General features: G+C 36.5%; 1 protein-coding gene across 2 annotated transcripts in view; it reads left to right on the forward strand.

Annotated features, from left to right (window-relative positions):
* Nucleotides 1–13: 13 nt before the first annotated feature.
* LOC114255365 overlaps nt 14–25464 on the forward strand; it is a 28927-nt gene continuing 3476 nt past the window's right edge. The window contains exon 1 of one of the 2 annotated variants that reach the window (XM_028193875.2): nt 14–227. The gene's annotated coding sequence lies outside the window, so the exon portion shown is untranslated. Of the gene's footprint in view, nt 228–20344; nt 20544–25464 lie in introns of those variants that run through there. The other variant, XM_028193876.2, reaches the window with a different exon arrangement.

Consider the following 25464-nt stretch of genomic DNA (forward strand, 5'->3'; position numbering starts at 1 on the left):
GGCGCGCTTTCATTGACGCGCGCCGTGCATCTCCTGTGCAGTCTCATAGCAGCTTCGCTACCGTCAAGACGCGACTAGTGCCGTCTCGGACTCACCAACGCTCACCTCCGCGTTTCGCGTGCGGCCAGGCGCGGTCTTCCGCATTCGCGTGGTGCAGCAATTTCTCTCTGCGTCGGCGGCGAAGAACGGCAGGAGCGAGTAGACACCAGGGAGCGCCGGCTCTTCCGGTAAGTTGCTCGATTTACGATAATTTGATGGACGGTGGGCGAAGTAGGGGCGTGTGAAGAGTGACTCGAGGTAGTACGCCGGGCATTTGATAATCGAACGCAATATTGCGGGTGGATGAGTTAAATAAAACGTTATCAGAATTCATTGAGCATCATTCTTCAATTTTCAACATTGAATACCATGCTTGAGATTATAAGATTCTTGTGGCAAATTCGAATTTTGTTTGAACAATACAGCATTGTCGACCTGAAGTTGTTTTAAAGCGAAATCTCACCTGAAGCTGGTCGAAGAGAGTAAAATAAACGTTACACTGACAAAAAGATGCTTAAAAATTTTTTGTGAGATAGAAATTTCTTTCACTGAAATAAATCTTTATTTAAATACAGTGAAATAAGATTTTATTTTTAGCAAATAAATCAATTGATAAAAAAGCAAGATATATTTTATAGAAATTTATATTCCATTACAATTACATTTTTAAATAATAAATATCAATGAGGACGTCACAGGTAACATTTATTTCTGAATATTTTGATTTCTTTTTTGCGGTGTAATAGATAAAGATTCTAGCAATGTTCCTTTGCTATATCGACGCACAATTAAAATTCTCATCTTTCGAATTGTTTGCAATAAAAATCTATTCAAGCATTTAAATTCGACGGTTTTATTAAAAAATTATTATACTTTTGATATTATTAAAACTCCTGCAATGTTCGGAATAAGAATGAATGTAGAAGAAAATTTCCGATTTATAATGTAATTCGCCCCCGCCTCATTCACTCGTCGCAATACGTATGTATGTCAAAGTGCAATAAATAATTGTTGAGTTTCACGATTATAACTTTCTTTACATAAGTCTCGTATAAGTCTTTTATCGAGATTACAATGTCAATTGAGGTACAATGAAATGAAAAGCAGCATGAATATATACGCCGATTTTATGGAAATTCACGTGACTGCTTGAATGTTAAAGAGCGAACTTCAATTAGCGCGATGTTACTTGCGGGCCTAATGAAATTTTCTATCGATCGAAGTCAGAGAGGGCAATTGCGATTATCCGAGAGAGAAGGGAAGATTATCGACGAGAATTGCAAATGTGCCTGTGCCGGGTGAATAACGCGGTGAGGTGTGCGGAAACGTCGCGTTTAGACTCGGTCGAGGAAAGCGTTCCTGACTCGTGTGCTGAACTTTACTTTCATAAGCGACACGATTTGATATTTTTTACGTATCTTCAATACGTATGGAGAAAGAAAGTGGCCAAGATAGATGTTTACGACGTTTAAGAACCAAACAAAGTTTTAAGAATACAAATGCTACATTGCAAGAAACTCGAAAGCCTTGAAAGCCTACATTGCCGAAACTGCACAATTTTTATAATTTATATAAAATTTATATATATAGAATTTTTTAAAATTATAGATAATTATTTTTATTATTACGAAATGCTTTGCTCAATTACGAGGGTGATGTTAACACTCACACCGGAGCAATGGGTAATAGATAAGTGTTTAAATAATAATCAAAGATCACTTTCGTGCTTGCAGCCAAATGTTGGACGTGTCGAAATTTTAATATCAGTCTCTGATTTTTGTCTTTACTTGAACGTAAATCTGAAGCGAAAACGTGACTCGCGATGGGCATAGGTTCACCAAATCGGAGCACTCTCACTTAGAGCCGTGACAGCCGCGACCAGCGGCGATTGTCTCTCGAGGTCTCGACACACGAGGATATATATCCTTGGACGAGTGAATCGAGGCTGATGGTGCTCGCGGGATATAGTGTTATCGATGCACACGATTTGTCAGCTATTCCGAGGTCAACGTGACGTCGATCATAAAGAGGTTTAAGATCGCACGTATAGAGCCGTTTTCTAATATCCGTTTCTATAGAGGCGACCTTAATGCGAGGCCTTTCTCCACTGAGATCCTGAAGAACGCAAATCCGCAGTTCGAAATCGAAACTCGATGCCCGAGACTGAATTTCATGCATATGCTGCATACGAATAATTATACTGAATTGCATTTATACTTTGTTCGAATAATCGAGTCGACAGATGACATGACATGAAATTTGGCCGAATATTTCAAATGTTAAAATACTTTAAAGTTTTGTATATGAATTACACGATTTGATTTAGTTAATTTATTTTTATTTAAAAAATAATTGCTTTCTATTTCACTTTTTAAAAGCCTTCCATACTTATAGTTTTATTTCCTTCTTTTAAAATAACTACTTTGTGAGATCTTTAATGAAATTATAAGAATGCGACGTGAACCTGCTGGCTGTCGCTGTTAGGTTGACTCGCGTGGGACCTTTGACCTACAAAAAGTATGGTAAAGCATGTTTGACCAATCTCTACGAAATTTTTTTGCTGCCCGTTGTATGTTGATTTGCTCCGTGAGAGCCAAAAATGGTTGTCCGTATGATCTTTTACTGAAAAAGTAACGTTAATCAGCGTTAACTTAATTCGTGTTCGACACAATCATATGGCAATAATATAACACTAACTTTAATTGGTAACAATAAATCAATTTAACATTATTATTTATTGTGGGTCTAATATTTTAGACTTAATCAAACGTTACCATTAATTTTAAAAAATTATAATTAGGAATTTCAAGTTGACGCATTAAAAAATCATTTTTTAAGCGAATTATTAGTAATTACAGTATTTTCTGTTATACCTTATCATAATATAGAATTGAATTATGTAATATAGATAATGTTAAATTAATATATGTCCATTAATCAATAATTGTGTGACTTCTCTCTGTTAATTGCAATAAAGTTTATTCTCTGACATCTAGTGCATTTTTGCACAGAAAATTGTCTCAGATATGAGATTATTTTTATTTTCTTGAAGTTTCTGAAACACGTGGCATTTTAGAAAAACAAACTACGACGCACTGATCATTTTTATCGAGTATTAATTGTCATAGCTAGCCACATTCATTGACCCCGTAATAATGAATGCCCTTTGCAAAAGGTTGCGCGGTTGGGTCAGAGATAAAATTCAGCCGCATATTATTAATCTTCGCGATATCGTTAATTATCGAGACGCCTCGCGCGCTTTGCCTTTGTCCATCGCAACTATTGATCGTTCGGCATACTCCTTGACCTTCAATAAATTTACCCTAGAGGGACTTTACACATGGTCGTGTAAAAGAAAAAAAAGCGACATTTTTATTTGCGTCGCATCCTCGACCCTTCGATGCAACGCTCGATTGATCGACGCGTGCAGTGTATTTATAAACGTGTTCCTCAATGAAATTGAGGAAATACACCGCTCAATGATTATGATGTGGGTATATATGTGTGCCCACGCCTATTTAGAACTATTTTTTCTGAAAATGAAATTATGTCATCTTATGTCTTTTTCCTTTATACTTTTATAAATATAACTATTCTGCATAATAACATATGTAGATTTAATTAAAGAAACACTATTATACCATTTAGTCGCTGAATGAAGTAAAATCTATCTCATAAAATCTTATTAAAAAGTATTTACTTATAATACGCATCTATTGCAAGATATCAATAATTTTCACAAGTAATTATTATCAAATTAGAAATAATATTCGTCTTTTTCTTTCAGTATTTCTAAAATATAAATTTATCTTGTGTTTTGCTTTTTTTAAAAAATAAGTGATTTGGATAAGATTTAGAGAATTAAATCGATTCATTGATTAATAAATGACGCCATCGTACGCTTGCATAATTTTCCAAGAACTGCATCTCATTCAACCTCTATCTTCTTCGCAATTGATGAATTACGCCTCTCGTTTCGTCATTGGGAAAAATCTTGCTTATGGAGCAGAATCCTATCGTCTTGTCCTCGCGTTTCCACGTCGCAAAGCGAAGTCCTGAATAAGAGCGCCGGCTCGATGCCTCGAGGATCCATTGTCTTCCTACGTTCCTATGCTCGCCCTTCTGTTTCCTTTCTGCTCTCTTTTTTTCACGTGTAGAATCGGTACCGCGAAAACAAAGAATGCCCTGAAAGAGAAAGACTTATCGGATAAAAAGGAAAGAAAGTCTAAATTTCTTTGAAGGCAAGGTCTTAAATATAAAATTTAATTGTATGTAGAACGTTTCTCAATTTAGTTAAAAATTTGTTAAAGAAGAAATTTAGAAAATAAGCTATACAAAAAGACCTGAAAGTATTTTAACAAATTAATTTACGAAAAATTCTGCAATAATTATTGATATATTTTTATTTTTACCTGACTCTGTAACTCATTAATAGTAAAATGCTTTAATTATAATTATTATTTGATGAAATATTATTATTTGAAATATAACATACTATATATTGAATATTTTTATCTACGAAGATATTCATTAACAATTTTTATTTTTATGTTTTTATTTAATTATGTTTTTTATTTTATATCATCTTTTTTTTCTTTCTTTTCTCTCTCTCTCTCTCTTTCTCTCTCTCTTTCTCTCTTTCTGTTTCTGAATGATGTGTCTCTATTAAAGTAACTGTTCGTCACTTTATGGCCTTGATGCAAACGAGTTTTTTCTGAATATTTTGCAACTACGAAGCAATATCGTTTGCAATCACAAATGTGGCTTCTCTCTTCCCGCTTCCAGCGAAGCCAGCCGGATATTGGCACGATCGAAATAGTGAGTCATCGTATTTCGTGTGGGGTGCGTTTACGGGGGTGCGTATAATATCATTGACGACATTAATCAATCCCTGGAGATTGCAACTGTCCGGTGTAAACGATCTCTCGTCATTCGAAACTCGATCAATACATTGATGACGAATTAAAATAACTATTTTCACGTTTTTTTCTAATTAGGAACATATAATATTTATCTAATTGTCACTGAATAATTATAAAAGATTATTACATTTAGAATTATTACTTGGTATTTAAAAATAATAATTAAGCATCTCTATCTTTCTATGTCATCTGAAGTTAAACTTAATTTATGATACTTGCTCGAACGCGAATATATTTTAAATACACGGAAAAAAATTTCTTTGATGCAACAGAATTATGGTTGTGACCGAAATTTTCTGTTCCGTGGGAAACCATACGAAAATGGTTGCAGCAACAAAAATATTTTTGTGGGATATTTCTGTCGCTAAGACAATTGTTTCGGTTATCTCAAATAACAGATTGATAACAGAAATTTTCGGTTTCTCCAATCGAAAATATTTGTTGATGAAAACAGTTATTTCAATATTAATGCAAATAAGATAACAGTATTTATGTTACTGCAACCGAACCGAACTAATTGAAAATTCTGATTGTTATAACCGAGTTACTTTTTCTGTGATAATTGAATCTTTTGTTGTGGTAAACACATTAATAACAGAAATTTTCGGTTTTTCCAACCGAAAGCATTTGTTGCATGTGAACGACATTTCAGTTAATGCAGATAAGCTTCATGTTACTTTAACTGAACTAAGTCAACTGCAAATTTTTAGTTGTTACAGCTGACTTATTTTTTCCGTGTATATTAAAAATTAACAAAAATTGAAATATTTAACTGTTATCGTAACGATTGAAATCGCGAAGATAGCTAACTCAGAAGGGAATATTACGACTGGAACGACTCAAGTCTGAAACTCTGAAACGCAACCGAACGGGACAGTTGAAACATTCGCTGGAAGCAGACGACGAGATCGTTTTGTTTTTCCGGCGGACTCGACGGTCCTTTCTACTTCGGTGAAGAGTTTGCCTAAAAATACGACACGGTTTGTTGAGAGAAATAGAATTCCCTTCATTCTCCGTCTCTTCCGATTCGCTAATTGAAATAATCATCGATTGCTTAAATCATTAGGAGTTTCACAAATTTTATTTATACGTGACACATTGAATATAATAATCTTTTATAATACAAAAAATAATAATTCGATGAAACATTGTAAAATTATTAGCATAATTTGTTTTAATACGAAATATATTGAACGTATACATTATTTAGTATTATAGTTTTTTAAATTTCTAAATTCTTAAGAAAAACTGATGATTAGTTTTATCGATCGGACAAGTCTTGTAAAAATAAATTTCCAAAATAAATCTCCCTTTCTTTTATTCTGGGAATCGGTATTTGAATTTACTAAAGTGCCATTTATTGAGGTCTTGCTAGTGGTTGAAACGAACCAGGAGAGAAAAAGAGCTTCAAGAAATAGAAGGAAACATAATGAGAGAGAAGGCGCGAACGGACAGTAGAGAACGAAGAAAAGGAAGGAGTTGGAATAAGCGACAGCCATAGCTGAGAGTGACTAAACAGGGATCACGATGGTCGATGACGCCGAGACGAAGCTGCGGCTACGGCTGCGGCTCGTGAGAGCGTTGTTCGTTCTTTAACCGTCTACTCCTCCGTTGTGCATTGCGAGCCAACATGGAGGGCATACGAAGCGCATAGGAAATCGTGCACTTTCTCCCGATTATAGATTCTCCAATGAATTTTGAACCAATTTTTCATCGCTGAAAATTTTATGAAAACCTTATAATTGCGAATGCCATTAATTAATTGGAAATTCAAAGACAATGAAAATAATTAATCAGAAAGATAATTAATTGAGACATTAACAGGAGCCAAATTCTGTACCTCTAAAGACAAAAAATATATTATTTATATAATAATATATTATTTTCGGAATGTACAAAGACGTGATATTTATCATAATTATTAAATTTATTTTCCGTGTTTAAAATTTTTCTCAAATTTTTAACAAAAAGAAAGATGATCTTATAATACTTTCACTTTACAAGCTTTTTATTTATCCTTCTTAATAAGATCGATACTTAGAATTAGTGCTTTCATAAACGATGTAAACGAAAGTAAACATCACTGCGTCACGAGAATCTTAAAATTATAGCCGCATCCCGGCATGTGATCAACTCTATATCAAAAAGACATAAATTGTTACGCGTAATGAGCGCATTTGTTATTTCTATTTGCCGTGCGAGAGACGAAAGGAAATGAACGTGCCGAGTGCGAAAGGCAGAACGAAGTTTCCGGAAGAAATGCGAATTTCTTCGTTCGATAATTTTATTCTGATGTAAATTGTATACTAGCTTTTCCCTAATTACGCACATTATTGCATCGTTTCACGATTTTTATTCGCACAGCTCAGTTATTATCTTGATTGAATTTCGCACACTTTATCACTTCGCGTTTCAGTTCGTCGCGATTCAACGCGTACATCATTCCAAATAACTTGACAATTAGCCTAATTAAAGGAAAACTTGATTAAATTATTTAACAATAATCTCTCTATTTTTTCCTAATATTTTATAAAACAGTGATATATTACTATTAATGTTGATTCAACTAATTAAATATTTTAGTCGGAATAATGAAGCAGGAAACGTGGAGGAAAATCTGGCTCTCTTCCTATATCTTATATACGTATTAATATTATCTAATTATCTTATTATATCCTCTACATCTTTTTTATATGTATGGTTCACACATATTATATTCTATATTGCCATAAACTATCATTTGTGTTCTTAGTAAACTTTCAAAGTAAATTTATCTAACTATATAATTATATCTAGATAATAGGAAATCTTTTATGCATGTATAAATGTATCGTGTTATTTTTATTCTGTAACTGCGAGAAATGCAAGTTCTCCGGCAATTTGCACAAGATATGCAACTCAAGTTTCTATCCCGTTGAGGTTTTAGTCTCGCTGTTGCATTTACCATCAGTTTTATGCGAGATTCGATCGTGTAGGCAGTAGTTAGGGTAAAGGGGGGAAGGTTGTGTGCTGGCCCGTGGACCAAGGTGATCCGGTGCGAAAGCGAGAGGCGCACGCACTGAGCGAGAAAAGATTGACAGGAAAAAGAGAGAAAGAGAGACGAAGGAACCGATGGCGGTGCAAAGAACCGGGGATCACGGACGGATGATTGAGCCTCCACGTCACGAACGAAGTGGATCGTCTATCGACGTACAAATGTCACGGCGATTACTCGATCTACGGTAGACAATGTGGGACGATGAATAGCAATAATTAACGATAATTAATAACTAGAATAATTAATGAGAAATGTGCTGCTTAGAATCTATGATGAGAAAAAGCACGGTTTCTCGAGGTGTTTTTTCCCGCACCGACACCGATTTCTCGAAAAGTCGCCGGGTGCGAGTCCGTGACGAGCAGCCGGTCATCGAAATGGGTATATATATACCTGTGGGAATGTATTCGCGGATCCTCTCTTCGGTTGTTCAGCCAGTGGAACTGGGAGAAACTACCGGACACGTCGCGCATCTTGGGTAACCTGACGTCATGTCGTAATACTCCGTTCGAGTGCAGTCGAATGTGTACGCGGAACGATATATCTAGCATTAAGCTCTTTCCTTTTCGGTGAGATCGATATAGACGTGTTAAACAGGTATCGCGAAAGCTGTTGACGGAAAAGCAGTTCGTGCGCGATTGCATGTAAAGCAAATTTTTATCTATTAAAAATCGTACAAATCGCTTATTATTATAACATTTTAAGTTATTTTGGGCAGTGTAAATTTTAAGAAATTATATACAAATGTTAAATTTTAACAAAATTTTGGAAACTGGGTTTTCAAAAGCACTTGCGACATCATTAGATTACTTTACATTGTATTGTTAGAAGGGAAAATATTACAACTCGAAAGAATTAGCGGGAAAATTGTGACAAGTCGAAAATGAAGATTTTATCAAATTTTTGTTTTGAATTAAAATTCACGCGTTACGCAAAATAGACAAACAAGTTTATACATAGCTGTTATTTTAAGGTACTATTATAAGTCATCACATAAATTCGCGAATATTTTCTGTATGGATACGATAAATCTTCCATATAAAAAAAATTAATAGAAACAAGATGATGATAAACATTGATAGTAAACAAATATCGTTAATTAAAAGAAAATATATTATTTAGCCTGCTTTTTTTAAGAGTTCTCGGAGACTCGCTTACATAAATCTGGGCATTATGTAGAAACTATTTACGATTTTGCTGTTTTGCAGTTCGAAAAGTTTACGTTTAAGGAAAATAATGAGTGTCGGTCGCATTCTATCATAGCATTTATTGCAATAACAGTAAACCGGTGGTTGAATCGGTTGCTATCTCCCCCTGTTGGTGTCGGCACCGACGGTGATTTTAATGATTTCGTGATGCCGACGCGTTTACAAATTTTATAGCTGCTGTATCTCCCCAGCGCAACCCGTTACAAGACCTGGGTGAGAGAAGCGCGCCGGGACGATAAAGTTATGAAATTTTATTTGTACAACCGAATCGCACGCGATTATCTGTTATTATCTTTTGATCATATTATACAATCCGTGCCGCGCTAGCAGACATTACGCGCAATTATTCCGCTGAAATTATACCAAATGTATTGATATACTTGATTCGGGCAAAAATAAAAAGTTGCCGAGGCCGTGAAAGGATCAATTTCCACAGATGTTATTTCCATCTTAAGAGTGGTCGAAAGAAAAAACAAGAAACAAGTAAAATATTACATAAATTATGTAACTTTGTTTCGAGATTAAAAAAAAATTTTTTTTCTTTACAAAAAAGAGGGAAAGAATCACATAATTTCATTTCTCACTAGGCTTAAAGATATTTAGTTACGGTGTACACCAAAGTCGTAAAATTTGCCACTACCTCGCCTGCATTCGGGATAAAAGCTCAGCGTTTTCGCAACATCCGACACGTGCGTACTCGTGTCAATAGTCGCGAACGATTGGACTTTGTGGTTTCGCATCGTCGTCGTCGTCGTTGTCGTCGGCGGCGGCGGGGTGCTTCTGTAACGTGCAAGATGACACGGGGACGGACCAACGGGAATCTCGACGCGAGCAAAGCCCGACCGATTGCCCGCTCGCTCGCTGTTTGTGAGCCGCAGGTTGCATAACGGTCCGCGCAGCAGCATCCAGTATGCAGTATCCGACGCCGGGAGAAAAAGGGACGCGCGGAACCGACATGCGCATACAGGGTGTCCCGCTTCTTCTCGTTGGATCATTAACCGCTAATGGCAGAACCTTTGAATTCACGGTCGCGGACCTGTGTGAAAGAAATATCGAGGACTTTATTATTCGGTATATTCTTTTACTTTGAGATTTTTTAACAATCAAGACTACATTGAAATTTTGTTTCAGCAAAATCTGTTTGATGTAGCAAAAATGAAAAATTATTTCTCTTTGTGGTAAGTTTTTATTCAATTCTCTTTCGTTACTTTGTAAATTACTTGAAAGCTATTGCTGCCTAGACATTTTGGTACTAAGATTTTTATTCCGAGGATTTTTATTGTGCTGAGGAATATGTCATGTTACCATTTGATCTTATGTGGAAACGGAACACTCTGTACATGTATCGTCAAGTTTGTCGATTCTCATCGATCGCGTCAGGACTACCGTCCTGTGATTTCAAGTGTTTCATGCAAATATTATACGAAATATTTTTTTAGAATTATTTCTTTCATAAGAGAGTGGATAAATAATTAATCGTGACGCATGAGCTTTATCTTCGACATATATTCTGCGTAATGGTGAAAGTACATGTGAGAGGCCTAATAGAAAATGTGTCTATACATTATTAATACTCGATTTGACTTAATAATCGCGTTATGAATATAATCAAGCATATGCTTATACGCAACACTTGTTACGTGTCGTCTCGCGCAATAACTAATCAGTTACCATATACGTTACTCCGTTTTGCAGTTTTTGCACAGGTCAAGCCACGCGCAAAATTACAGAGCCATACGCGCCGTAAACGGTTCGTCATCGTGAACTTGCTTACCTTGATGAGCTTAAAATTGTGCTCGCACCGTAATTTAACAGAGGCCACGATGACAGGACGCTATCGAATGCAAATTATATCATTTATCAATTGGTAACATTTGTATTTGAGTAAGGTGTTACTTAATATTATACATATTAAGAAGCAAATTTTAATATTATTCAAAATTATAAATATAAATTTAAGAAGTTAAAAGATGTGACATTCATGCATGATAAATCTTTTGTAATTAATAAAAATGCGCGGTTTTATATTTGTTCAAATGATTTATAATGTTATAGAATTTTTTTTAATTGTTGCTTTATTGTACTCGCTAATATGTCGTTTGCTTAAATCAAGGTGAAATTGCATATCGCCGTGTAACTCGATAGACTCATTATAATTCACCGACCAGAACCTCGCGACAGTTCGTTAACGTGGGAAACGTTGGCTTGTAACATGCCGGAAAGCAAATTCACCAAAGATACCTGTCTTTTTAGAACGAGGTTGATATACTATAAAATAATAACTTTTGTTTAATAAATTCAACAGCTTTGACATCGGCGTTTTTATAATTGTATTTACGCTACATTTCTCCAAGTATTCTTGGAATCTATAGTTCAGAATTAATTCAGAATTAATCAGAATTAGAACATTTGAGAATTGTATCTTTGGATCCGTATTTTTTTCTCGCAGAAACAGAAAAGCAAGCGTGTTTATAGAGGATCGAGATTTCGCTAGTCGAAACTAAAACATAAGAGGCTGATGATCGTTAAGATGAATTTTACGAAGCAATAGCTTATGCTGGCTGGCTCATGGTTGGTGGTCGATGGTCGAACGGTACCACATAGAAATGCGCTACGACTTCTCTCTCTCTCTCTCTCTCTCTCTCTCTCTCTCTCTCTCTCTCTCTCTCTCTCTCTCTCTCTCTCTCTCTCTCTCTCTCTCTCTCTCTTCTCTTTAATCTTCCTGTCGGCGTTGCGTGTTACACTCTTTGAGTCTCTTTTAAGGCCTTGTCTGCTCTCTAAGGTGGGCTCTCCAAGGTCCAATTTGTCCAACCACAAACAATTCCCTTCACGAAAGTAAGCGTCAACTCTTGTTTCATTTCAGTTTTTCTCGCAACAATTATCATTGCGAAGCGACCAAAGTTTTAGTCTCTACTTTCAATTAATTTCACCTCGAGTACGTTGAACCGTCACGAGGCTGCTTGCACTTGATCGTGATGCGCGTTGCGACCAATATTCAATGAGATTAACGACATCTCTGCAGGTGGAAGTCGTTTTATGTGCGATTTATTTATGTCGTTATAGCTTCGTTAAAATCGATTTTCTCGGTATTCATTATTGTCACAAATTATCGGCGATTGTTCTCACCTCTTGAGTGTACTTTTCATTAAGCATATTATTAATATGCCATAATAAAAGAGCATACTGTATACTTATGAATCGTTGAAACATTTTTATGTAGATATATCGTTTAGCGAAGATATTTATATTTTAAATCTATTTTATTGTTTTTAATTACAATTGGAATGGTAGAACTGTACATTCAGTCAAGAGCGCGTGACTCACATTTTTCATAAATTACACGATTTTTCCTTGGTACTATCACGAACGAATCCCAGGCCCGTTAGGCACGGAGAAACGTGCGGTAGGAATTTCCATTGGCATTAAATTTTCATTAGACGCAATTAAATTCATATCACCTCGGTGACGACTTATAAAGGAGACGAGAGAAAGGTCGCGAATAATAAAGTCACCGTAGGACGGTCATTAAAAGTTGTACTCGTCGCTGCTCGGTCACGTATTAATAAATATCTCCCAGTCGCAATAAAATTTATAAAAGCGTCTAAATTCGCGCGATTGATTGTTCGCCACGAATGCATAATGATGATCCCGGTTGCTGACTGGCATAAAGGACTACGGTATTCGCGAAATGCAGATGTTACTCGAAGCAGAACTCGACGAGAAAGAGCGTAAAACTTTTTATTGATTCGCGCGTGAAATGTCGGTATTAGCGCTTCTAAGATGCTTTCAGAAGGGAATCAATTGCATTTCCACTGAAATATGTGAAATGCAGTTACATTCTTTGAAGTTCTCTGAGTGGCACGAGAGTATATAAATTTTGAAGGCAGAAAAAAATTATAATAGGAAAATGAAAATTGTATTTATTTATCATATTTATTTTTTTATATTTAATATAACTTTTTCTTTTTTACGTATAAATTTATATTATTATGTAGCTATTCACATTTTTACATTATTAAAATAAAATATGATATCTATTTTTAATATTTTTATATTATAATCTGTGCCGAAATAGCAAAATAATGTTATTCGAATTTTGTTGCTTTTTTTTACGAAATTAAATTATAATTTTAGTACCGAAAAAAAATTCTTTTAAGAAAATTATGTTTAATTTAAAAAAACCTCATTTTAATATGTGAAAAACACTCGCTTTATGAAGACCTAGGAAATTTTCCAAATTCATTTATGAAACAATAAATTAATAGTTTTACAGCGCGATGCAAGGACCAGTTTAAATAGGAATGAAAAGATCTCGGCTTGGCCGCAGAAGGATAAGAAGGAAAAAATACGATCTAGCGCGAATCAAGGATCGAGCGGGATGACTCGCGGCCTCTAAGATGCTCGTCCTCGACAACTTGTGTCCTTGGCTCGATCAAGTTGATGATTTAACGAGCCATGTATCGCGTAATCCACGAAATCTTAATTCGCATGATGGCACGTGCGATCACCAGATTGCAAAGTCAAAAGGAAGTCATATTCTTTCAGTAACTTCAATTAGAAAGGACAAAATTGGCGCAGAAGTCAGGACTAAGAAATTATATAGTAAATCTATGACGAGACGAGACGGGATAGCACAAAGAATGTATGATATAATTACACAAAATAGAGTTCCTTTGAGTATCATATACATGTCCTTCTGGCATCACTCTAAGATTTCCCTTTTAATATACAACTTATGCATATTCACATTACACATTAGCATATTAATAAGATTTTGTTATTATATAAATGTTTCTTTTAAAAAATTTAAACACAACCTTCTCTTTGTTTAAAAATTTCTAAATAAACTTTCATAATTCGTTGTAATGAATGTTATCGTGTGTTTCGCGAAAGGATAAGTTCTTAAATTTCTCGATGACAATTCCGCGTACGATCATTAAACTTTCAGTTTTATTTCTGCGAAAATTGATAAGTACTGATAATGAAGATCGATGTATGACTTCGAGCGATGCACGAAACATTTATCAGTACCGGTGAACGTCATTTATTTTATAAACATCCATTCTGCGGGACGAAAGATAATTTAGTATGGTTCGTTCACGCCGATATTCTTACCGGAAGCCCGCAGCTGAATTAATACGAGGCTGAGAAATGGCGGACGGGTACTTAGAGAAACGCCATTTGTCATCCGGTTTATCGCGCGGGTTTTCCCGCAGGGGAAAAATTATAAATGCATTTTCATTGCGCGCCTCGCTATTGTTGTATCGTAAATCGAGGCCGTATGGAGACCTATTAAATCGCAAAGATTCAGAAAAGAAAGGTTGGAAAGTTGCCGCAATAGAAGGATCGCGGCAGGTCGTTCGTTTGTCTCGCGGGCGCAATCGTCATGCAATGCATGCGAGAATGGGATTGCATGTTGGAAAAAGGTGTAGCGAAAACACCTGCGAAGCCAAGTTCACACCTGTAGATAGGACAGGCATAAATATTAACTGGACAGCATTAGGAAATGGAAATAAACTAAACGATAATATGCGAGTGTGCATATGTTCTAATGATTTGTACACAATGTGAATATATGTAGGTTATATCATATTTATCAGCAATATTCAAATTATTAATGATTAAAATATTTTTTTCAACAAATTTACTGAAATCAACACTTAATGATCAGTGACATTTTCGACGCTCATCCGATTTTTATCTTTTTTGTTATTATACAACTAATCGAGCCAAATTTGATGCGAGAAGCTACATCGTACACGTCATCATGATCCCGCAGGATCACAAAAGCGTAAAAAAATTAGAAAATCGTGCGCAATTAAAAGCGCTTGGATCTCTTGTCGTTCACGGCGGTTGCAATCGATTGATAAGCGTGAAGCGAAATTACGCAAATTGCACTACGGAAACAACCTCGAGAAACGGTAACGACAAAAAAAAACGACTTTTATTCTTCTTAGCGCTTATCGCTGTAAGTTGCTTACAAGTTGCTTTTTATGGGCTTTTTTTCACAATATTATTATTATTATAGTTACGATTTGTGAAAGGATCGCCACGAATATTTTTTTTAATTGCGAAAAATGTCCAATCGTGAATGTGAATGAAATGAATTGAGGGATTTGATGCGAGAGTAATCGACTCTTGTGCACGTGAGAGGGAAAACGCGAAGATTGAATGCGCGCCGGTGAGAGCGATCGCCGGGTCTTCGCGCGCCTCTTCCTTTTGTTCTACAGAGTACACAGAATGGTGTCGTTATACGATATGACGGTGAGGTTAATGAGTAAACCGATTCGAGCCGCTTAAATATCGGTATTAGGTCGTGGGGAAGTTTCAGCAATTCACGATTCCACGTCGCGTCGCAACGCGAACTCGCGTAACATCCGTCGTGTTCGTAATGGAAAGAAAGCAAAAGAGAGATAACAGTTGACCGGAAAGTTATTAACGTCTTCCTGATAAGTACGAAAAACAGCGCGTAACGGTCAATTGAATGCAACGCTTAATTTTATACTTTTTACTTTTTCACGCGGAACGCGAATATTCATCGCGCGTTGGGAAGTGCGCAAACATTTCTAGCTTCTTTCATAAGTTAAAATTTATTATATCGCGTGTGTTTGAAAAAAAACTTTTGGGAAAATACTTGACCACGTCTATAATTATAAATCCGTTTGGCTTGACGCGCGGGTGATTCAGCTTCGCGAGGCGAGAAGAACTTACAGCGGCACCGGCAGGGCCGTTTATACTTTTCTCTTATGTAAGAGTAGATCGGAGTTTCTGCTTGGTGTAGCATGCACACACAGTAGACCGCCTCCGGAGAGCAAAACCGACGGACGAGGAGGCGCATTGTCTCTCGGTCGCGTTCGGTAAACTTATTCCCTTTGTTCGCCGGACAGTCGGAAGACTGGAATTCGGGACGGTCCCTGAATTTCCTTCTCTAACGTGCGTGATACTCTACTAACTTTGATAATGATCGTTAACCTTTCGCTGACGGTTGTTGTACGTGATTTTCTTGATACTTACGGAGGATAATTGTGCGCAACGGGATAAACTTTTTACTATCGACAGGTTCTCTTTCGTGTTGTTACGCTTTGTAATTATTTTGATTTAAAAATTGTTACACAATTGGGTTGTATGTAAAGATTTTGGATATATTTATATAAATTTTGAAACTTTATTGTGGATTTTATTATTTAAATTATTTTGCTGTTTAATGCACACTGATATATGAACATTTATAAAGAATTATAAAAAGTCGGAATTTGAATTTACGTAATGCGTTCTAATTGACTATACGTGTAAAACGGAAATTTAATTTTGCATTAATTTAATTTCGCTTAGTTTGTGCAAACAGTACAATATAATAACTAGTGCATCCGTCAAAGTACATTCGTGCAACCGTAGTGCCGTTTAAGGAAATATATAATCTGGTATTTAATTGTCTTCCGGACGGATCAGTTTTCCAAATATAAACGTTAACGTTATCTTTGTTTAAAAACATTGTATTGCATAAAAAATCAACTCTCATATAAATATGCACACTTGTATATAGTTACAAAATTTTAATATGCTTGTCTGTATTTTTAACTTTTTGTCTTGTGCGGTTAAAAAGTTTTAGAAGAAGAAACTTTCAAATCTGTTTTAACACTACTTTTAGTTTGGATCATTTTTTGTGAGATATCAATTAAAGTTAAGCGGAAAAGTGTCAAGAAAATACGCGAGAAAAATGGGAGCAAATCGATCGCCTTGTAATGTCATAATTCTCGCATTTGTTATTCACCTTGCGCATTGTTGCTCGTGGTTTTTCTCTTTTTTTCTGTGTTAATTCAGGGATAGTACAAGCGCGCTCGATGAAAGTGACATCATATTCTCCGGGCAAAGAGCCAGTTCTCATTGACTTTAATACCGGTTTCCTCGAGCCGGCTGCATGGAGAACCTTCGCTGCGATCGTCGGGTTAAATCGTAACCTTAGAAAAACGAATTCACGCACACACACATACATACGCCTTCTCTCATCTTCTTTTTCCTAGTTTTAACGACAAACGATTCTAGTTTTAGCGACGATCGATACGTGCCATCATCTGCCTGAAAAATCTGATAGATAGCGAATGTCGCACGTCTCGGTTTTATAATTAACCTCCATAATTAGCCTAATTGTTAGGAATCAGACCCGTAAACGTAAATTAAGTCTCGTGTCGCTGAGCGGGATATACTTTGTTTCGTTTACAAGTGCAAGATTATTTTATGTAACATGTTAATTGGTTATTCAAAGTTATTTGACAAAATAAGGATATAAAATAAACGGGACGTTCTCTAGAATCGGTTTCTCTTTAATTACGTTTCTAATTTGCAGTAAACCGTTCTTTAAGAGCTTTCTTTATCCATCGCATAGCTTTTTCTTTTTCGTCTTCTTCTTTTCGCCATCAGATGCGGAAAGGGCTCTCACCTTTCACCCGAAGTAACTGTACAACGTAGAGAAGGCAGAGAACGGACTATAGTAGACCGATAGAAGCGAACAGCTGCTATGAACACCGTAATCAGCCATGGTTCGCCTCCGTGTCGGCGACGTATGGCGGGTGTATGGAGTAACTGATAACGTTAATAACGGCATCGTAATAAATACGTGGCATGCAGAACTCGAGAAGAACCGATCGATGTTGCGGCTCCCGCAATTAATTGCGCACTATCAGAATTAGCGACCGCTCGTCCGTTTTAGATGTTGCTTCACACTGAATGCGAATCTGTCACAAATTGCAGAATTATTCTTCTTATGACTATTCCACTCATTTCCAGTAAGTTCTCTTAAAATTATTTGTAATATTTATTTTTTAATATTACTAATATTTTTATATAAAATAACTTATTTAAGTCATGTTAGAGACTTGTTTCAAATTTTCAAGTATCGTACTATTAATAAGTAGAGGAAATTTTTTTAACACGTTGTCTACACTATCTCTACTATTGGTTCGAAAATAAACATGTCAATTCTGTAATGACTTTTTACCGCGACCATTCATTTTGTTAGCAATATAGAAATAGACATCCAACAGTGAGAAAGAAATCGCGACGCAATAACAATCCTAATGAACTTGCCGGAGCGGAAATACAACGAGAAGATGTTATTAACGTCGGCCGACCGAGCAATTATTGTTGTTTATGAATTATAAATTCGTCAATTATAATCGTCACAATTATTTTTGATCATAATTTATGGAAACTCGCTCTAACAATAAGTCACTAAGATACTTATTGAAAGTATTGAAAATTACAAAACTATGAAAATTAAAATTAAGTTTCACTGAATTTATTATACTAAGGTAAAACTTCAAATTAGAGAGAGAGGACAATTTACAACGTTTGGCAATCACGCCCTGTATATTACAGGGAACAAGATTATTAGCCGCGATATTTTTTTCCCGCCGCAAATTGCGTCTGCTTACGAAATCTTAACGGTGTCTACCGAACGGATTATTAGTTTCGAAATCGATGCGTACAAAAATCTCGGGCGTCCGATGTGCCCATCCTTTGGACGAATATGCGAGGAAATAACAGAAGCTGCGGAAAGAAAGAAACGACTTAGGTAAGAAATCCGTTCGCTGCTTTCGTTTATTCTGAAACGTGCGCGCCTTAGCCATTCACCGCGGAAGCGAATCCACCTGGAAATCCAACTTTAGACAACCGTCTGGCTGTATCGAAAAAACCACCGAGAAGCGTGTACGCGCGCGGGTGAGAGATCGTGGAAACGCCGATAAAGATCCATGCACGCGATTTATTCGCGCGGCCGAGACAACGAAACGTGTCTAATTTTTTCCTTGGCGCAGAAATGCGCTCGGTAGAGCGAGATTAAACGTCCGGAGTCTTCTTTCGCACGGCGCGCGACGCGGTGATTTGCTTCGGATTTCACGTTTCAGGCTTAATCGAATTATTTATCGAGGGATTTAGTACAGCAGCAATCTGAGGCTCGCTTTTTAGGTAACGCGAGAAAATTTAATGTATTTAATTTCGAGATTGATAGGTCTTTTTATATTTTTAATCGGTCGAAAGTACCGCCATTCTTATATATACGCATAAATTACTCTTCCGATGAGAATCCGAAGCTAAATTCAATTTGTGAATCTATGTGCCCCAATTTACTACTGCTTTGCACTTGCGCGCATTTCTAGCACCCTTCTTGTTTTTCATTTACCTGATTTATGTGACAGACTTTTACGGGCTATAACTCCGCGTAAGAAATTCAACGGTAACAATTGAGGATTTCGTTTTTTTTTTTTTGACTCAGTAACCCAGTGATGCGTGACCTTTCTCACACGAGAGGCCCCATTCAGTTCGCAGGCTTAATGCATCCCGATCGTGGAAACTGCAACCGTCAGATAAAGATCAGCGCTGGTTGCGTACGATTTGCGCGTCCGGTGTATGGAGACGCGCGTTTTACTAACTTTGTCTCCCGTATGTTTCCTCCCCTGCGGGGCTAATCGTCGCATATTGAACGCGTCAAGATGAAAGCTTGTTAACCTAATTAGCATAGAAAGGAAAATTTGCATGCGTACAATGTGTTACGAGAAGCAACTTCGACGATACCATCTTTTATCTCAACGTCCTGACTCACTCAGGTCAGGATTTTTCTTGTTTTCAGCCCTTTTTGGCATCTCATTAGCAAAAGAGATGATGTATAATATAATATGTGTGATATTTGTGAACATGTCATTAACATCGTTCGCATAAATTTCAATTATTAAAATTATATATGTAATATACCTATTCAAAAATAATGTCATAATTTTAATGTATTAAGTAAAAATTATCCTGCAGACAGTTTTAAATGTCATACCGTTATTTGTAAAAGTTTTATTTTTTAATTTAATATTTACTCTAATAAATAGTCTTGTCAATTAATTTAGTACACTGTTATAATATATTATTAAAAATTTAAAAGAAATGTTACCATTTTCGTACTTGTTCAGTTTTTATTATCGCATGTAACTGTAGAAAATCGGAGCATGGTCCACTACAGACTCATCGCGATTGTACCTCCTTTTTCGCGCGAGCATGACACGCGAGCGTGGGTGCATCGCGAATAAACGTGTCGGGAAGGGGCCTCCCGTTGATCGAAGTGAAAGTCGCGGATCGCTGCGACTCAACTCGGCACGACGACGCGTTCAGTCTCGCCACGATCTTCGCAGTAAGCGTTTCGCGTTGGGTTCCGATCTGTGGTTATTGATCGAGCTTATACGTTGCCGACGATGCAACATTTTTGCGAAAAAATCTGTGGAACGGTGCGATGTGTGACGTGCTTGTGATATCCTTGGATCAAAACGCCCTCTCGACTGGATTGGACGGTTCGATTGAAAGGTGCGATGTTGAAGATTATCGAAAATTTGTTTGATGGATGCGACTAAAAATCGGGAATTCGAGTTTGTAGCTGAATTTTTGAAAGATCGGAGTTAATTTTTGCCTTAACAAAACTCACAAGACATTTGTTAAATTAAAACCACACCATCTAAATCGTAAAATAACGGAGAAATAACAAAATTTAAAAGTAAAAATATAATTTTAACATTTGTGCGATTTAACTTCAATGATATTCTAAACAAAAAATTATAAAACGAAGGAAACGCCTGATTAAATTTTTATTAAGAAATTTATAAAAATTTTATTTTTTTTATTCTGTACATACATAAGGAAAATACGTGCATTATCAAGAATGATTTATTGATTTTATTCTAATGCCATAAAGTACCTAAAAGACTATTTTCATCTCTTTGTGAAATTATTTTACTTTTCTTAAATTTAAAATGTGAATGTATGATTTATTTGATATGCTGTACTATATGAAACGATTGTACAAACGTGTACTAGTTGGTAGTACCTTATACATCTTTCATGTAGGACATCTTAGATTGCGTATGCTAATACGTATGCACGTAGATCCGTCTTTATTAATTATTACACATGTAATAATAATACTACAGTAACATATTACAACGATTGAATATACATCGGCATAGTATTTTTCACCTAAAATTATGACAATTTTTAAGTTTGACAGATTTTTTTTCTACGTACATGCACGTGTAAGTATTTATAAGAACATTTTATATATTATAACTTAATAACATTTACAAAATATAAAATAACAAAAAATTTGTAAATTAAGAATTATGATAGTAATGTGATCGTAATTTTAATGTTACTATTAAATTTCAGTATTTAAATTTCACCGCAAATATTTCTTTTAAAAATTTATAAAAACAATAGCCAAGTTCTGAGAACTTGAAGAAAAGGATAAAATTGGGCATTATTTGTGCCGAACCGAGGTTTCCGCAAATTATAGATCGAGGAGATCGCCATCAATGGCGGAAGATAACAGTTATCCTACGTTCCCCGGTCATTAATTTCTCGCGTCGGACAGCCATACGTCGTTATGAATTCGTAACGATGCTGTCGCACGATCACGTGGCAGCGGCGACATGAAAATTCGTAGTCTTCAGTAGTGGTCGAAGAGGTAGGACCGGTTGCGCTGGCAAATAATTATATCCTCCCTTGTCGTTAGGCGATTTAATTGACCATCCTAAAAGTCGATCGCAAGGCATCAGTTTTTTTTTTTTTTTTTTTGTCATCGATCTTGACAATAAATGCCGCAATTGATATTCCGTCTTAACGTAATGCGTGAATAATACTTCATTATTGATGTTGTCGAGTTGACAGGGGGTGTAATCGTTGAACGATTTCAAGACTTACAATAAAGTTGTAACATATCTTCTTCCGCGATATAATAGAGACTAATATTGTTGAGATTGTTTATTTAACGTTAGACATGACTGCATAAAAAGATACTAAGGGGTATCAATGCTCGACGAGATGGACCAAGTTTCTATAAAAAAAAACCTGCTCTGAGATACTATTCTCTCGTGAAAGGTTTAACTTCAGGCTCTGCCTGCACACGCGATAACGGAGATATTACCCGATCTCGCTTGAATACGCGTATTTGTAAATCGCTCGTGTGAACCGAAGACACACCGGAAAAGTTATGTTAGTGTTACTCGGATCTTTGAGCAACTTGGCCGATTAAAGCAAGGTGAGAAAAACATTGGTGAAATATTAATTTTGTAAAGTTCAAACATTTTATTTTTATTATGCTTCAATAATCGATAAATAGAGATGAAAGTAGGTATTAAAATTCCTCCGTCCTTCTCTTTTTTTTATTAAATTAAATTTCAATTAAATTTGAAATGATAAATAACTTGAATTAAGAATAAATTATTTGTCTTTTACAACGTGGCGCGAGATTATCGATCGCAGTCGAATAATTCCATGAGAATTGAGATTTCATTTTACATACGGTGGTCGCCGCGTTTTCAAGTCGATATGCTCGTAGAATGTACGACACGGGAAATACTGATGTATGCGTTGTGACGCGTCGCGTTCGATTCGTTCGTAGAGAACGCGAATCGATACGCGGCGCGCACTCGTTCTCTACGTCCTGCCCGCTCTTCGGTCTACCATGCGTGAAGGCACCGGCTGCCTTACGGTACATCGTAGCCGTCGCTGCATTCTGGACACCACCATGCCTAGCCCCGTGGACGTGCGAAAGGTTGTTGTACCGAAATCTCTCTCGGCGCATCGCCTTCCAGAATAATCTCTAAAATATTCGGCATACTCTCTTCTCTAGATACCTTCAGTATTTTTGCCAAGGAAGAACAAGAGACACTTGAAATATTATTAACCCTTTGTTGCACGAATTTTTGTACAACACCATTGGTACTGACATTATGGCTATAAGGGATTTTTGAGGTTGCTGATTACGAATCCGCTATCAATTTTTTGAAATTAAAATGGCGGATCCAATATGGCGGACAATATACCTAAAATTTTACAATTTGAAAAAATAAAAAATGCTATCGTATTCTACCCTAAATTTTTAGTGAAAAATGTTTTTGTAATTTTTTGATTGGACGCATACTTTTCGAGAAAAAAAATTCATGAATATTTTGGTATCTAAAATTTTTCAATATTTATAAATTTTTTTCTCGAAAAGTATGCGTCCAATCAAAAACTTAAAAAATTTGCTATTATAGACTATAACTTTTGTCATTGTTATTTTCTCGGCTGGTTTATATAAAAAATCAGGACAATGTAGTGTTTCTGTAACTATAAAGTTAAAGGAGTTGCACTCGAATCCTTGAATCGTGTTTACTAGGCGCTGGATCCGCCTGATCGAACACTCATATATACATCGTTAGATAACAGAGCCAACGCGAAGGGAACGTGAAAGGTCTCTGGTTCACAGCGTGGCGACCGGTATCTCGCTGTATCGTTTCGTCGTGGCGAGTCGGTTCTGGTTGCCAAGCAGCAACGACGGCGGCGGCTGCTACCCAGGTGAAAAGAGAGAGAGAGAGAGAGAGAAAGGACCGTATTCCTCGTCTTCTCGTTGCCCAATCATCTCGATTGTAGTCGCGTACGGCGATTACAGTCGGCGGAGAATACGCGTTATGAAGGACACTCGCACCCGCATCTCGACAACGTCCTTTTTTTTTTTCAAGAATCGATTCAAATCATCAATTGATTCTTTGACATCCTTTTATGGATTGAGAAGCAAAAGTACAATGCTACAAGTTTTCGTTAAGTGTATTCAATTTAAATTTACTCAATTAAATATATATTTAATAAATAAATTGTATAATTTTTTTAACTGAATTAAAATTTATACAATTAATAAGAGAAACTTCGTATATTCTCGAACGAATAGGTGATAAATGTAATTAAGCAAATGTCGCATAAATCTACGAGAAAAATGCTGTGAGGAACACACACTGCAAAGCATATCCTCTTTATATATAAAGGACATGTATATTTTATAACGGAATATACAATATTAGAACGGATTTCTTACGTGTCCATTTTACTTAAGCGTGACTGGCGCAATTCTTAATGTGACATTTTATCTATGTATGACAATGTCTTTTATATAAATAGGACTGAAAATAATTATTATAGAATAGACGTTAAACCGGACATTATAAAGGATGTGGTCCGGACATTATAAAGGATGTGGTCCGTCATGTATATTAAAGCGGACGAAATAAACAAAACTATGCTGGCAACGCAATATGGCGCGAGCGGTAGCGATAGCTTTGTCGTTCACTGTTACAACAGTCTGTTAGCTTGTCTGCTTTGACGGCCGTTCTCTTCGCAGTTGTGATGAGTGTTTTTGTTGCTAATTGTTGGTGCTAGTTGTGGATGTCGATCGGCGCGGTGGCCGTCGCGGTGGGTATGCGGCATGTGATTGCGAATTTGGGTTGCTTCCCGAGGATGGTGACGCGGGTGTGTGCTCCTCTTGCGGGCATTATTCGCCTATGAGCGTGTGAGAAAAGAAGCACACGTTTGCGTTGTCATCCGCGGGAGACAACTCAAATTCGTCGCGGTCGCATGCCGTGCATTTGCCGCGGTGGTTGCCTCGTCGATCAGTGCCCGTGTTGGCACCAACGGTTAGCAATAGAGATGTTTATTGCAACTGAGGGGAGGGCAGCCGTTAGGGCGGACATTAGTCCGTTCTATTTATGAAGGACATTAAAGACAATGTCCTGCATATATAATTCCGTTTTAATTTCACACTTATCTAAAGTGGAAAAAAAGTCATTTTTTTCCATTATAGTTTCGCGGAATTTAGAGCGGATGTGTTTTGCAGTGCACGGCACGGCCACTCATATAATTTTTCAAGAGGCCCTTAAATAATTAAATGATTCATGTGAAAAAATCAGTGACATTGGTGCTCTGACATGATTTGACTTACGATGCTCTGACACAGGCATCGAAAGAGAGGCACCATTTATAACATGAATGATTCGCAACTAACGTGACGTTGAACGAAATTTATCAAGTGCATTGAATTTCCTTAAAGATTTTTATTTGATATTTATCTGATACCAGGCATACTACATTAAATCGGAAATTCAATATTTTATAGTATTTAACGAAGAGATTATTTCCTAATAATTCAAGATTTTGATAATGTTGCATTTATGGCGTGTTTTATTTAAATAAACTTTTATAAATGCAATTAAATGTCTGTTTGCTGTTTGATATTTCATCTCGGGTGCTTTATAGAGCTGGAGAATTTTCGATTGCTCAAAAACAGGCCCTCGTTTACGGCCCGTGAGTCGCAGGTCGCGGCTGACTGACTCACAATGCGCGATCCCGGTCGCCGTACGTAGGTACCCGGATGGCTTTTTTCCTCCTCCCGTAAACGAGTTTCCCGTCGAACCGGAAAACG

This window comes from Monomorium pharaonis, chromosome 11, assembly GCF_013373865.1.
Source record: "Monomorium pharaonis isolate MP-MQ-018 chromosome 11, ASM1337386v2, whole genome shotgun sequence".
Classification (NCBI taxonomy): Eukaryota; Metazoa; Arthropoda; class Insecta; order Hymenoptera; family Formicidae; genus Monomorium; species Monomorium pharaonis.